At 31.6% G+C, this 16,418-nt stretch overlaps 1 protein-coding gene and 1 non-coding gene across 2 annotated transcripts in view; both read right to left on the bottom strand.

Annotated features, from left to right (window-relative positions):
- LOC142334301 (neuropeptide SIFamide receptor-like) overlaps positions 1 to 16,418 on the bottom strand; it is a 668,171-nt gene that overhangs the window by 337,348 nt on the left and 314,405 nt on the right. The gene's annotated exons all lie outside the window — the stretch shown is intronic.
- LOC142318611 (5S ribosomal RNA) lies at positions 8,365 to 8,483 on the bottom strand. Its single transcript, XR_012754986.1, has one exon. It is a non-coding gene; the product is annotated as a 5S ribosomal RNA (ribosomal RNA).

The raw sequence follows: 16,418 nt of genomic DNA, 5'->3' as shown, positions 1-16,418 counted from the left end.
GAACGGCATAGATGAAGTCCTACGCAAGAACTATCGCATGAAAATAAACAAGAACAAAACAAAAGTAATGAGATGTAGTAGAAATAACAAAGATGGACCACTGAATGTGAAAATAGGAGGAGAAAAGATTATGGAGGTAGAAGAATTTTGTTATTTGGGAAGTAGAATTACTAAAGATGGACGAAGCAGGAGCGATATAAAATGCCGAATAGCACAAGGGAAACGAGCCTTCAGTAAGAAATATAATTTGTTTACATCAAAAATTAATTTAAATGTCAGGAAAACATTTTTGGAAGTATATGTTTGGAGTGTCGCTTTATATGGAAGTGAAACTTGGACAATCGGAGTATCTGAGAAGAAAAGATTAGAAGCTTTTGAAATGTAGTGCTATAGGAGAATGTTAAAAACAGATGGGTGGATAAAGTGACAAATGAAGAGGTATTGCGGCAAATAGATGAAGAAAGAAGCATTTGGAAAAATGTAGTTAAAAGAAGAGACAGACTTATAGGCCACATACTAAAGCATCCTGGAATAGTCGCTTTAATATTGGAAGGACAGATAGAAGGGAAAAATTGTATAGGCAGGCCGCGTTTGGAATATGTAAAACAAATTGTTAGGGATGTAGGATGTAGAGGGTATACTGAAATGAAACGACTAGCTCTAGATAGGGAATCTTGGAGAGCTGCATCAAACCAGTCAAATGACTGAAGACAAAAAAAAAAAAACATTAAAATAATTCTTCGTCTTTCTCTCTCTCTCTCTCTCTCTCTCTCTCTCTCTCTCTCTCTATATATATATATATATATATATATATACGTTTAAAAAAAAAGAAAGGAACACAATGTTATATCAAATCATTATAAATATCCATTTTTAATATTAGTGATCAGGCACGAATTAAGATTACTTATTACTCAACTTAACCGAGGCAATGCAAAAAACTACGTCAATTAAATAATACACTAATGCAACCAAACATGGCATCAAAACTCAGAGTTAATGATAGGCAGGAAATCTTCATGGGAATAAGGGAAATTAGTATTTACACAATGAAATTCATTCTTTAATGTTGATAATCGTAGCTTATCTGCAAAACTAAATTTCGACAAATATCCTTTTGGACAGATCTAGTGTTTCTTTAAAAAAAAATTTTGCAGGACGTGAAAAATTTTCCCTGAACATAAAAAAAAATATTTTTTAAACATTTAAAATGAAGAACTAAAGTTAATTTATTAAAACTGAAGTCATTAGTTGATGGTAAAATTTATAAATTAATTTTAGTTTACGGAAAATTGTAAGAACCGTGACATTTTTCAGTTGGAAATAATGAATATGAAAACTAAAAGAGAGCGGTAATTAAGATAGCTTTAAAAAGAAATTGAATAGGTAGGATGTAGTAGGGATTACTAGATGAAAAAGAAAGAAAAGGGTTTTAATTAACGTGAAATCATATAATGGAAACGCATAAGCTGAAAAAATAATTAGAGATGATGGCAGAGCGGAGATGGTATCACAATAAAAAAATAATAAAAATATTTTGTTTAGTAGTATTCAAAATCCGATATAATTTTAATATAACTATTATAATTAGAAGAGATAGGTCCTTTGTTTGTTCAAAAGATGATGAAGACGTAAACATCAAGTATGTTGGAGAAATATATGACATAGTGTCAACGGTTTTGGAATCCTTGAGCAGTATTAACAGTCTTGTTAATAATAATGATATAATTTTGGAAACTAATATAAAGTTTAAATTTTATGTAATATAAAATGTAAATTATAATACAAAATTACAATGCCGTAATGTGACATTACAACAAATTTCAGCTATGATACCAAAAAAACACTGTAATGATTTTAAAAATGTATTCACGAATAGAGATAAATAACGTCAATGATAATTGTATAGTTATAATGAAATTTAGTTTACATTAATATATATATAGAACAAAACTTTGGAAAAAAATACGGTAGAAAGAATAAAACAGAATAAAGTAAGTAAGATTGAGCGAATAGACACTAAACCAAAGCACAGACATTTTTAGATAAGCACATGGTATAGAGTGTTAGTTTTACGTAAACACGGTGCACGTGGTATAGAGTGTTGTTTTACGTAAATATAGTTTCTGCTTTCTATTGTTTTTGACTTGCTGCTATAAGCTACGTTCTACCCAAATATTTTAATGAAGTAATCCCTAAATCTATTTCACAGATTTCTGCCGATTATTAGATATATCCTCTGCAGGAAAGCTGTTCATATCTGAGCTAGTTCGATCACTTCTTACATTTTTAGTAATTTTAGTACTTGAACAAAGAAATTCTGTAATTGGTGTGATATAATGTTGTACTACTTTGACAATCCAATCTTCAATTTCTTTTTTCTTTCTGTCACTTTTCATTAACTCTTTTTAGTATGATTTGCTTTTAAACTGCATTATTTATCCGACTGCAATGTTCCCTACCAACATTGTTTCTAAAAAATAGTTACATTTAGTTAGAAGTACGGTATGAATGAATCTGAAAAGAATTGATTTCCTAGAAGTTATTTCCTAGAACTTATTGAGTCCTAAAAATTTATTTTGTTACCTAGAACGGAACGGAGAAAGTATACGCGTTTGGTGTAAGAGGTTGTGTGTGTGTGTTTTTTTGTGTATATATCTGTTAACATTTTTCTCAAAAACTACTCAACCGATTTCGAGGCGGTTTTTTGCGTTACATAGGTATTAATATAACATTACATAGTGTTCTAACTTATGGGTATGAAACATGGACGCTTGGGTTAGCGGAAAGAAGAAGACTGGAAGCAATGGAAATGTGAATTTGGAGGAGAATAACCAGAACAAGATAGGTGGATAGGAAAAGAAATGATCAAGTGTTAGCAGAAGTGAGTGAGAGGAGGTCCTTGCTAAATGTTATACGAAGAAGAAGGGCGAAATTGATAGGACATTTAATACGACATGATCAGTTCTTGACGAATATATTTGAGGACAAGGTTTTGGGTAAAAAACCTAGAGGTAGACAGAGAGCAACCATCATCAATAATTTTAAAGAAGAGATGGGACTTGGTTCATATAATGACTTGAAGAGAAAAGCGGAGATGAGAGTGACGTGGCTAAATCGACAAGGCGTAGCCTTTAGTAAATGATGATGATAGGTATTACTTCAAAGCACGTTCTTAGACGTGTTTTACAGATATAGGCCACCAGGGGGCGCTGCAGTACATGTGTTTCTCTAAAGCCTTTCTAACTCTAGCCAGGCTACATTATTGTGTGGATTATCAAATAATTTGCGCCGGTCAAGTACGCTAAACTTTCATCATCAATCTATAAACATCCCACTGTTAGGTACAGGCCTATTAATCTTTAAAAAGTAATAAATAAAAAATTTATTAAAAAGTAAAAAAAATTAAAAAAAACACGAAAAAATCTTAAAAAAGTGAAATAATTAAATAACTGTATTTTTACCTTATAATCCTCTGTGACATTGTGATATTGTTTTAAGTAAAAAAAAATTAAGATTTTGATTGACCGTCGTGCGTGACCTGTAGACTACATAGATAAGCTTCGTAGTTAAACTGTGATGAATAGTCACGCTCACGATTAATCAAAATTGTTAAATTTTATTTTCTTAAATACAATATCACAGAGGATTATAAGGTAAAAATTCAGTTATTTATTATTTCATATTTGTAAGGTTATTTCATAGTGGGTTTTAAACATTTTTAACTTTATTTATAATGATGTCATCAAGTATAACTATAAATCAATAGGAATAAGTTCTATCCTTGTTTCACTTCATTCCTTCCTGTACACCACTCTCCCTTTTTGATATTTCAATATATAACGTTACGAAATTTATCACAGTTTAGTAATTCTTATTTTCATGTATTTCAATTTTATTTTTCTTACATCTTTAATAAGATATTCAAGTTCGTATTTGCTTTAAAGATACAAAAATTCGATATTCTGTTTTTCATAAGCACGTCTTATAAAAAAATTTAAAAGGCTGAATTAATTTGCTTCTTACCAATGTATTGTTTTTTCTAAATCCAACTAAATCACCTAATTTAGCTCTCTCTTATTTTATCTCTAAGTAAATTGTTTATTAGTACACACAAGAAAAAAGTAAACTAATAGAACAAAAGTATTAACTTTGTAGAAGTAGTATATTCAAATATTTGTTGCAGTTTTTAAAAGTCTTCATTTGAAATCTGACTTCATTTTTCCTGATTTTTCCTAAATTTTACATCAAAATTTGTACATACAAAATACTCATGAAAGAGATAAAATTTATTACACATCAATAAATTTATTATAAATCAAAATAACTTTGCTACTAAGTGGAATTTTAAAAACAATATATTAAAAAACAGTAGAGAATTTTATGGAATTCATTTTAATTTTTGTAAAGTTCCGATTAAAATATACATTAAAGTGAGAAAACATAATACCATAAACGACGAAAGAATCTGTTAGAAGACTGAATTCCCGTAATATCAACTACACAACATCGACGGTTGCAACCGTTCAGGAGCATATAGGAAGCTAAAAATTAGTTAACACTAAGTGTTATCTCAAGGAAAAATTCTCGTTTAAGAAAAGGATTTATTATGAGTTTTTATAGATCATAACTTTACTGCTTAATCAGAGGATACATTTATCTCTTATTACGATGTACTCGTAGTATACTAATAAAAATACGAAATTCATTATTTAATGTAAAAATACAATATTTTACAACAGTTCCATTCACGATAGACATAAAAATAACAAATTATCTAATAATACTCCATGACAAGAAATTTCAATTATTTTTTACAAGAGTATAAAGTAGTATATTTAATAAGAGCAGCAAGTAGTAGTTTTTTTAAAGTTATTAACGAAAAAGTTTAAGTATTGACCAGCTGTTATTATAATTGCATCTAATAATACTCCTGATAATCGATACAAATAATTAATTACTGATCTAAATTGCCAAAGAATTTAATTTTTTTCATTTACACAATACTTTCATTAGATTTCTCAAATTTATGTTCTCTCAGGTTCTTATAAATAATTTAATGATCGTGGTACCCTCCTACGTTAATTAATATCGTATCGTATGATGAATATTTTAATTCCTTTTTTTATCGTTGTTTTCACCTTAACGCAAAGGAAGGAATTCCGGTTTGTTGAGACACGTCTCTATTGTCGGAAGACAAACTGAAATTAATTTAACAACTCCCTCGGTTTTAGCCTTACCGACGGTCAGCATTTTAATGCAATATAAATATCCCTTTTCCTTTGAAGTGGACTGGTGCTCACTAAAGTTTTAAATGAATGTTACAAGTAAAGGTGACCGGAAATTCCCTTATATTAAATAATTCTCATTTATCAAAGCGCTCAGGTATAGATTTTTTTTTACATAAACGGTCGGGTTAGTGTAACACAAAAGAAAATTACCAAAATACATTTTGTTCCTTTATCTTAAATTATTGTTTTAGTTTAGGAATTAAAATTAAAAATTAATAATATTTTATTGCTTTTTATTTTAGTACACGTTTGGTTAATTTATGTTTTTTTTTTAATGTAAAATATTTTTTAGCTTTCTCTGGAGAAGAGATTTAATTTAATCTTTCTCTGCTTAAGATAAGGTATATTAGTACGCTATTTCATTCGAATCATTAGATTTTTATGCGCTTTGCTACAATACCATAACATTTTGAGTACTTGGCAGAATTATTTTGATGTGTAACTAACTATCTTTAAGATGTTATGAGTACTATTTTACTTAGCAAAATATTCTGATAATCTTTCTTGTCCTTGAACTCCGATTTTCATGAACCTGAGATCGAGAAACGGTTACATAACCAGAAAGTTTCCCTCTACAAATCTGTTTACAAGAAACGAAATTAAATACAGTATAAAGAATAATAAAATACAGTTAATTAGAAAGTTGCATAATAATTTTAACATATTACTGTTGCATCTTATTCATTTATTTGTTGAATACATTTGAAATCAGTTTTATGAATGATTAAATTTTGACGGCATTTAACCGAATGCCTTTTTCATATGTTAATGTTTCCAACAAACACATTCATTTTCTATGTCGTTATAAAGAGTAATGTAGAATAAATAATTGTGTAGTTTTAATCTACACTAAACATTATTAAATAAATGTGTAATAAGTAAAATATTTATTCTACATTAATGCAATATTAATATTGTAATTAACTTTATAAGTCTTGAATTTGTCAGAAAAAAATAAACTTTTTTGTAGTCGATTAATTTATATATATATAAATTAAGTATTCACATATACAATAAATTTGTATGTGAATGGAGTACTTCACACTGGAATGGAAAATCTTGTCTTAATGTTGCCCCAATATTATTTTTAAAATTCTTTAAAAAAATAATGAATAAATAGGATATAATTTTTTTGTTTATTATTAATTCCTTACTTTAGGAATAATTTTAATTATGGGCTGAACAAATTAAATTTATTTTATTTCATAACCTTAGAACGGAAATAATTGTTTAGAAAATTTTATTATTATTCCTTCGTTTATATTTTTATACCGTTTAAAAATTATTATTATTATACATCAATTATTAAGGGCTATATTGTAACGTAGCACGAATACAATACAATCATTTACCGCATGATACTCTTGTTCAACGTTACCACGTCATGTTTTATGATATCAGTCACTTTAAAAAGTTGGCACGGCTTCAGTTGGCAAGCATGATATAACGATCATCACAGAAATTTCATGATATATTACACAAGAAACCAAATTTCTCCTTTTCATTTCAGCTGAAAATGACTGAATTCTTGAAAAATAATTGTAGACCCTAATAATTATAATTTCAATTGAGATATAAAGACTTGCGATTAAATAGGTATAAAAATCCAATGAAGACTAATATTTTTCTTTTTAAAAAAAAAATAAATTATTTTCGTCCATATCGTTTTTATAAATCGATTTATCCATCGTTGTTTTACTAAAGATTTTCTTTTAAATGTTTCACCGAATGTTCTAGTTATAAAATAAGTCATTTGTAATATACTAAAAAACAATCTTTTTACTACAAAGATATTTTGCTAGGATTATCTACATGGTAGCATTAATTTACGTATAACGATCATAGGTTGTTTTTGTATTAGTATCATACGCATTTCAGTAAATTAAGGTTTACAATTCTCAAAAAAACTTAGATCACAATTACACTACCTTTGTTGCAAAATAACACCTTTCTAAGCTATTTTACGATATTTTTATGCGTTTTTCCGTTAAAGTATGAAATCTGTAATATTTTAAAAATAACTGAATTGAATTTAAAGTTTCATATATTATCAAATTATGATAAATAAACAAATCTTGCTCTATTTTTTCCTTCCCCTCCTCCTTTGACTATAGTAGTAATGATATTTATTTTTAAATTTTCATTGATTTAGTCCAAATACCGTATTATGTATATATCACATAAACTTCAGCATTTCACATTTTTATAGCATAAGTACATTATATTAAAATTATTTTACAAAACTTTAAATAATAAGTTATTCTTATGATTTCGAATTCGAGAGTTTTAAGGTTCAAATCCTAGTAAAGGTTAATTTTATACAAATATAAATACTAGATCGTGGATATCGGTGTTTGGTGGTTGGGTTTCAATTAACCACACATTTCAGGAATGGTCGACCTGAGACTGTACAAGACTACATTCATCATGTCATCCTCATTCTTCCTCTGAAGTAATACCTTAGGGTACGCGCGCTGTGCAAGCCGAATACAGATTCCGAAAGCCGGCGCTGACAATAAGCACCGTCAACATCAACTCAGATGGTTTCGCATAATAGAAACAGATTTTAAGCGCCAAATCTGCTTCATTTCATCGCATATTTTTCATTTCCAGTCACGGAGTCAAGTGACGAAGTTGCTATAATTTTACTTTGTGCAACAGTAAGTATATCTTTGAAACTGAAAAATGTTTATTTTTATTTTTTTGGCAGTCGTGTGTTTTAATTTTTAAGAGGTTTCATTTTGACCCTGGCATTTGATTAATATTTTGATAATTGAGAAAAGTTCAAGTGTATATTTTAATTTACTAATAATATTCCCATTTATAATTCCATTCATTCACAGTTACTTTCATTTTCTTCATAACTTATAGCACTAATAAAAGTTCACTTTGTCCTTTTAATTACAATATACAGTTTTTCATTTATTCACGTAGCGAAAATGGTACCATATCATCTAAAATTATAAAAATTAACTTGAAACTATAAAAAAAAATATTAGGTCTTAAAACGTTGCTACGTTATATACTGAAAAATAATTTTTGTTTTACAAAAAAAAAAAAAAAAAAAAAAAAATGCCAACAGCACGCGGTATTCCTAAGCGGTCATCCATCCAAGTACTAACCGCGCCAAATGTTGCTTAACTTCGGTGGTCAGACGAGAACCGGTGTATTCAACGTGGTATGGCCGTCGGCGATTACATGAATTTGTTTTTATGTTGATATATTTTATAAAAATATAGCTGAACGATTTGTGAAATCGTATTAATAATAATAATCGTAAATAGTATTAATAATAAAAGAAATTATAAAAATGAAAAACATGACTACCAAAAAAAAAATAAATAAATAAATAAATAAATAAATTTAACTAAAAAAGGACAATAAATCGAATTAAAAAAAGAAAACAAGGTATGGAAATAAAGGACTAAACGTTATGCAGTATTAAATAAAATTATGGGTGACCAATCAACGTTCAGACAGTTTTAATTTGTTTAAATATTTTTAATGCTGTAGAAATAGTAGGCATTAAAGGTCTAATTTAAGTTCTCACTAATTGCTTACATCGATAAGAAAATTTTGACCTTCCACGAAAATATTTAATTGCAGTCGGGGGCACTGAATATTAATTATACATTAAAGAGCCCGCCTTTTAAAAAAAATTACAAGAAATAACTATTCCTTTTTCCTGTTTATCCTCCGGGAATTATCGTCAGATATTAACTTCAGAGGATGAATGAGTATACGTATGAGTGTAAGTGAAGTGTTGTAGTAGTCTTGTACAGTCTCAGGTCGACCATTTCTGAGATGTGTGGTTAATTGAAACCCAACCACCAAAGAACACCGGTATCCACGATCTAGTATTCAAATCCATATAAAAATAACTGCCTTTACGAGGACTTGAACGTTTGAACTCTCGACTTCCAAATGAGTTGATTTGCGAAGACGCGTTCACCACTAGACCAAGCCGGTGAGTTCAGAGATAACTATAAAAAATTAAAAACACCGTAAAATTTAACACATTTAATATCATGAACACTGAAAAAACAGTGTTCATCATATTAATAAGGAAAACGTTACGGCGAATATAATCATCTTTTTCCTTTGACCGCGACAGGTTTGACGATTACTTTAGAATGAAAATTGAAAAATTCAACTACATTCTAATGAAAATTAAAAAAGCGATTGTTAAAGAAATGTGTAACTTTCATAAACAAAAAATACTTGTAGAAGAACGACGTAGGTAACCTTAAGGTAAGTTCAAAACTTTCTTATTTTTAATATACTTTAATGATAATATTTTACTGAAGCCTACAGATTATACGTTGTTTTTTTTTTAATAATTTTTTGCAATTATTGTGGTTAATTATTTATTGCCAGAATAATGGATTCAAAACAATGAAATGGTTTTATTAGTTAAGGTATTCAGTGAATAATTTTTTTTGGTTTTCGTTTATTTGAACAAAGCAATTAAGAAATAAAAAACTACTAATAAAAATTTCAAAAATACACATGAAAAATAACAATAAAAAAAGAAGTAAAAGTAGTAGTCGTAATAAAAACTCGATTAATATTCGAAATAATTAAATGTATAATATAAAATATGATTTTTATTGGTTGTTGTTGCCCAGTTTTTGGATACTTGCTTCTGCTGATGTAAAATACTCATAATTGTTATAGGAACCAGCTGCAGCTAGAGACGTAGATTGTCCTGAAAATGATGAACTGTAATAAGAACTCCCTGTATGGGTTATCAGTGAAGTTTTGAGCATTTGATACTCCTAGGGAGAATCTGGATAAGCAAACTCATCAACGACTTGTTGAATCCTGTTCCTGAAACGAAATTTCATTTTTTCAGGTATTTTGGTGATGTGTGGCAGCAGACTGTTGAAAAATAAGAGATCATCATTTTCGTGTCAACGATTTTCACGAACGAGTTCCATGCATTCTATCTTTCTCTTCTCCATGTCTGTCATAGCTTCATTGTATTCCACATACGCGCGGTCCTGTTTTCCTTTTTTGTGAAATACCTAATTCATCTCGATCTTCAGTGCATCCTGGTTCATCGCTTGCATGCTACTCATCTTTTTCGTTGCTTGGTACAAAATTTCTTTCTGTATTTTCGTCTAATTCTGCTTTGCTGAAGGTGCTTATGTTAATTTCAGCGGCAGAAGTATTCCTACTTCTTGAAATCAACAGATTTCCAGAAGAAGCGCGTGGTCTTACGATGTCTTTTAGAAAGTACAGTGACTTGAAATGCGTTCATTTTGGTTCATAGGTTATTCCTTCTGGATCACCGGAAGGAATAGGCTTTGTTTTTCCAAATTCAACAGAAAATTGATCCCTCAGATACTTTCAATTTTTCCTTAAGGAAGTTTCTGAACTCAAAAGAGAACCCATAGATTTTAGAATAGTTTATGATTTGATTGGCCCAGTAATATTTCGTTTTAATGGTACAGTTTTATAATACTGTACCATTAAAACGAAAGATTACACAGATCTACAATAACAACGAAATAAAGTATTAGAGGAAAATTAATCATATTTAGACTTTTTTTAAAGTAATCTACAACTTAAAAATTAAAAACAACTTAAAAAACAAAAAAACAATAAAATAAAAATAAAGGAATAAATTTAAAATCAAAAGATAAAACAAAAAAAAATCATCCTCAAATAATGAAAATATAAAAGAACCAATAAATAAACAGAAAAAATACAAGAAAAAAGAGAAATATTTATATAAAAACTATAAAAAAAATTAATGTAAGGAAAAAAAAGAATCAGAAAAAAAATAAATTAAACAAAAACTATAAATAAAAATAAGACCTACACAAAAAAAAACTATGATCAAACATAAAAAAACCTCCATAATAAAATTCGGACCACACTTATTTCAGGTACCTTTCAACTGGATTGTCACTCCGTTCTTTGGCCTTCTATTTTCGAATGGGAGATAACACCATCCGTAAGATAATCCAAGAAACGGTACAAGTTTTATGGGAAGAGCTACAACCTATTGAAGGCATTTCTTCGTATGCCTTTACTAACTACAGAAATTTAAAAAAGTAATAGAACGATTTTGAAACATGTTGGAATTTCTTCATGTTGTTGGCTGTTTATATAGAAAAAATATCTGTAGAGTATGTAGTGATTATCGACCAATATTTTTAAATTACAAGAATTTTGTTTCTGTTGTTCTCCGAGCGTTAGTGGATGCAAATTACAAGTTCACTGCACTTGATGTTGGCGGTTATGGTAAACAAAGCGACGAAGTACATTTATGGCTTCAGAATTATTCAATTTCATTGAAGAAAAAATTATTGTTTTTCCCGAACCAGACTTCTTTCCCAATACTAATATTAAAAATCATATATATATATATATAAATACTAATATAAAAGTACCATATTTTATTACAGCAGATGAGGCATACCCTTTGCTTCCTTATTTAATCAACCCCAACAAATGTTAAACCTTAAATAACAAACAGAGTAATTTTACTAGTCGATTGTCAAGAGCAAAAATACTGTAGTGCGCTTTTGGAATTTTACACTCAACAAGGCGTATAATATCAAAAGCAAATAAAACAAAGGATAAATTAGCTGACATGATTATCATATTTGTTAGCGTTTTGCATATCTATTGATAAAGAGGGGCTTGCACGACATGTAAGTAATGTTACGGTTCATTGTGAAGCAGCGTATAATAATCTACCTGCAGGAAGGCTCCCACTGGCATGGGCCGAGACCTTTAATAAGAAGAAGAACCTAAATAAGGTATCTGCTCTGCAGAGGAGAACTGCGATACGAATAGTGTCTGCATATAGTGGACCATATCCTACACATATGTCCCCGGTACGAAGCTGAGCGTACCAGAGTTACTAGGGAACTTGAGAGAGTAAACTCTGTTTTGGATCTACGAGTCAACTGGAGGACTCGTAGAGACTGGACAATAGTTGCTGGCTTCCTTCGCTTCCTCGCCCTGAGCAGGACTGCCGAAGGGATTTAGTAGGAGATAGAAACCTGGGTGGCTAGGGACCGCCTGGGCAGTTGACTGGCCGAAGGTAGGCGCTTCAGGCAGCGTGTCTCGGTTAGAATAATTGGTGTTATCTTGTTGGAATAAGGCTGTCGGCGGAGTTGCGGCCGCTGCCAACGGGCATGGTTATCCTTGTCTCGGGGGATACGGTCGCGCTTCGACGGGGGCATTTTGCGAGCTAACGACACTGTCGGCGGGGCGTCTCTGGGTGCCGCTTCGGTGGTATGCAGCGGCGTTTCGGCGGGGGTTATGAAAGATGGTGAATGTCACGCGGGACTCCGCGATGGAGCTGTGTGGTAGTAGGCGTTAATTCTCCTCTCCCGGGCAGACCGGAGCGGAGTCAGTAAGGAAACTCATTTCGAGTAATAAGCGGGGTTCTTAAGGGAACAAGGTTTAAATTTCGCTGTGTTAAATTTAGTGGGAAAGTTTTGTTATAGTGGTAGTTTTGCTCGGATCTGAGACATTTGATAAGTTGGCTCAATAAAGTTAGTGCTAGGCGCGGGGTCTTTTCCGCGGTTAGGCTTCTAGCTTAGTTCCTGAGGGCGACGTGGTAGCTGCAGGTGTCCGTTATCTTCTTTCTGGAGGCATAAACACATAAAACTATCTCGGGGTGAACTTTACCGATGCAGATGTCCCTCGGGCATCTGCATCGGTGGCATCTCTGCGGGGCCTGAACTGAAAGCTGTGGTGCGCAATCAGTTTGAGGGCAAGAAGGTGTCCTCCGTTAAAGCCACTACTGGCTAGGAACGGAGGGGGTGGTGTAGCGACCGGACACGCTACGAGGTGGAATCTTCTCCCTTCGGGGGGGAATCGAGATGTGTCTGCATATAAGACAGTATCAAAATACGAAGTAGAAGTCATAGCGGGAATACCCACTGTCAAGCTTAGGGTTCTGATGCTCCGACGAGTTAATTGTGGGATCTAGAAGTGAAGCTAAAAGTCAGATGCTTGAAGAGTGGCAGGCACATTGGGAAACATCAGACACTGGAGGCTGGACCAGAAGAATAATTCCCCAAGTCAATATATGGATCAACACGAGGTACGGATATGTGGGCTTCCATCTCACACAACTGTTAACTGAACACGGTGAGTTTGGGGCCTAATTCTATCGTTTTGGTAGGCGGATGACTCCAGACTGCCGATACTTTAACGAAATTGAGTATGTAGAGCACTCGATATACAGATATAATAGATGGAACGAGATTAGGCACTCATTTGGGATAAGTCAATTGCAAATTGCAATTGAAAACACGCTGCAATACATGCATGCTAAAAGAAAAACATGAATGGAATAACATAGCCTCTACAGTAACCAGAATAATACAAATCAAGGAGAGAGACGCTAGGGAGTGGGTTGGGTACAGATAATGGGGGTAGGGAAATATAACGGCAGCCCTGCTCATGAGAGGGCGGTTCGCTGAGGTTGGCCGCTCTCGATGATTCACCGGGGACCCCTTGAGTTCGGGGAAAATTGAAAAGACCAGTCCCGGGAGATTAGAGGCCAGGCAACCACTGAGGATGCGCAATGAATAACTGCTTGACCATACACAGTAGTCTTGAAAAAAAAAAGAAGGTTCCCAACTGAAGGTAAATATATAAGAAACGTTTTTTCTAATTACATGGAAGAATTTCCTTAACATATCACGAGTAAAATAATAAATTTTCTCTTAACCTTGTGGTTTTGAAATGAATAAAAAAACCCGTAATTAACCTACTGTTCTGATCATTTTCTTACGAAATTTAGTACGTTTTCTAATGAATGTTATCTAATGATTCAAAATTGATAATTTAATTTAATAAAAAAAATAGTTGAAAATTATTTTTAAATGTAATATAATAATTTAATATAAGAATAAATATCTCTAATGTTGATGTTTCTTATTCGATTTAAGGATACTGTCATTTAAAAATTACTAATTACTAAGTGTAACCTCGTAACCAAGAACTTCAATAGCACAGATTCATCGATAAGACGTATTTTTTTAAAATCTCCTTGAATTTACCATAACACTCAACGTTAAAAATAGCTATACGCATGACGATTCTTATAATAAAATATTCGATAATACGTATTTCATTTGAAAGTAGGCTACGTATTTTCACTTGAGATCGAAAGCGATTTACTTTTATAACACGTAGTTTTTCTCAAAGGAACCTTTGCAGCACGAATTTCATTTTTTGATAACACATGTTTAAGTCATCAAAACCTTGATAACACAAACGTCGACTAGACGAAACTCTCGATATTAAGAATTTTCTACAATCCCCTTGAGATTCTTGTTAACGAGGTTTTATTGTACTCGTAAAATATTTTTAATTTTTACTTACCGTCAACGCCCATGTCCTTTGCTATTTCCTGCCAGTAGCAATCTACAATGTAATTTTTATCTTTTGTCCCAAATTTCCGGTTTTAAAAAGATTTTCGAAATCAAAGTCCACATCCATATTTTATCTTAACTTTAAATTACACAAAAATTTCAGCTATTGTAACTAGCCTACTACTACATAAATGGAAAACCAGAATGAACAGTTCATTCCGTGAATAGCTGACTAAGACGAGCAGTCTTGTGCAGTCCACGTGCAGTTTATTTGATCGAACAAGCGAAGCTATAAAATATGATGTGATAAGCGGATGCTGGAGGATTACCTTCAAAAGAGTGTATTTATCCCTTTAACAACGTAATCGCCAGATGCTTCGCTAGAGCTTGACCCTCTCGTCTTTAATTTATTATTCCTATGCTACCGTTCGCTTTTTGCATGATAGATAGCTAACATTACTAATTTTTTTTTAAATTTAATAATGCTCAGAACTAAGCGGTCGGAGAATAATTAATCAAACACTGTGAGAGTCGTTTACGGGTGAGATCACCAATGATTGGTGTTTCCACAACAGTCGGTTGGAACGTCATGAAGAAGTATAACAGTAATATATCGAAGCAAAAAAAAAACCCGATGAACGGAATCGGGGAGTTTTGTCTCCAGAAGAAGGTTGTCATAATGACAGTGATTCTTAGTTCTTTGGGTAAGGTTTTTATTAAGTCCTAGCAACAGCCTTACATTATATATTCTCCAACTTTTCCATATAATTCTGCGGTAAAGAAAATCAAATGGTTTGCCTGAAAAGGCCCGCTTAGAATATTTTATCGGTTGGCAGCTGCAAAACAATAATATTTCTAACTTCCACTCACAAAATAGCCCGCGCATCACTGAGAGTTTTGCTGACGTTTCCGAATACTGAGAATTCATGAGGAAAAATAAGTAATGGATTTTCCTTGAGTGTAGGCTTTATACTGCAGAACAGCTGAGAATATTTCCGTACTAGGATGACTTCAGTTCCATACGTACTAGAGGGGAGTTAAATTGATATACTCGGTAAAACTCATTTAGGAAGGGATTCTGCTTTAGGTTAAAATCGTTCGTTGTGTGAGAAACTGTCGATGGCTATCTACGGAGCAGCATAAGAAATTTTCTGCTTGCGATGTCGATAACAATACATATTACACTGTTTCCTTTGTGTACTTAAAGAGAGCTAGGTTGTGGCTGAGATAGTACAGAAGTCTTGCTTTCACCATTTAGGATAGAATCATCGGCACACGCAGCTATAGAGAGTAGTCAGGACAAAATTATGTACCTACCATTCTCCAATCGTGGAATGTAATAGACCAGACTTGTAAAAAAAAATTAGAAGATAATCAGGCTCTCAATTTACTGGTAATCGTAATAATAATAATAATAATAATAACAATTTTTAAAATATAACGTTCTTGGGCTTAAGAATTTAAAAATTTAGTTGTGACCCGGCTAAAAATGCAATATTCTTCACAGTTGATTAGTTTTATAATCAAATCTTTAACTATATATGCTGTCTTAGGACTCTATTATACTTTTATCATGCTGTTTTTTTTTTGTTTTTTTTTTAATAAAAGTTCCCTAAAATTTTTCAGTTCAAAAAAAAAAAAGGTTCCACACTTCATATTATAAAATGAAATTCCCATCTTTTAACATTCATAAAATTTTTTTAATTTATATTTGCTGTACTATATAATTATAGCTATAATATTATTACTTATTACGTATATTATATAATTTATATTA

This window comes from Lycorma delicatula, chromosome 1 (assembly GCF_047948215.1).
Source record: "Lycorma delicatula isolate Av1 chromosome 1, ASM4794821v1, whole genome shotgun sequence".
Lineage (NCBI taxonomy): Eukaryota > Metazoa > Arthropoda > Insecta > Hemiptera > Fulgoridae > Lycorma > Lycorma delicatula.
The sequence above is the reverse complement of the archived record's forward strand: the minus strand, read 5'-3'. Positions and strand labels throughout refer to the sequence as shown.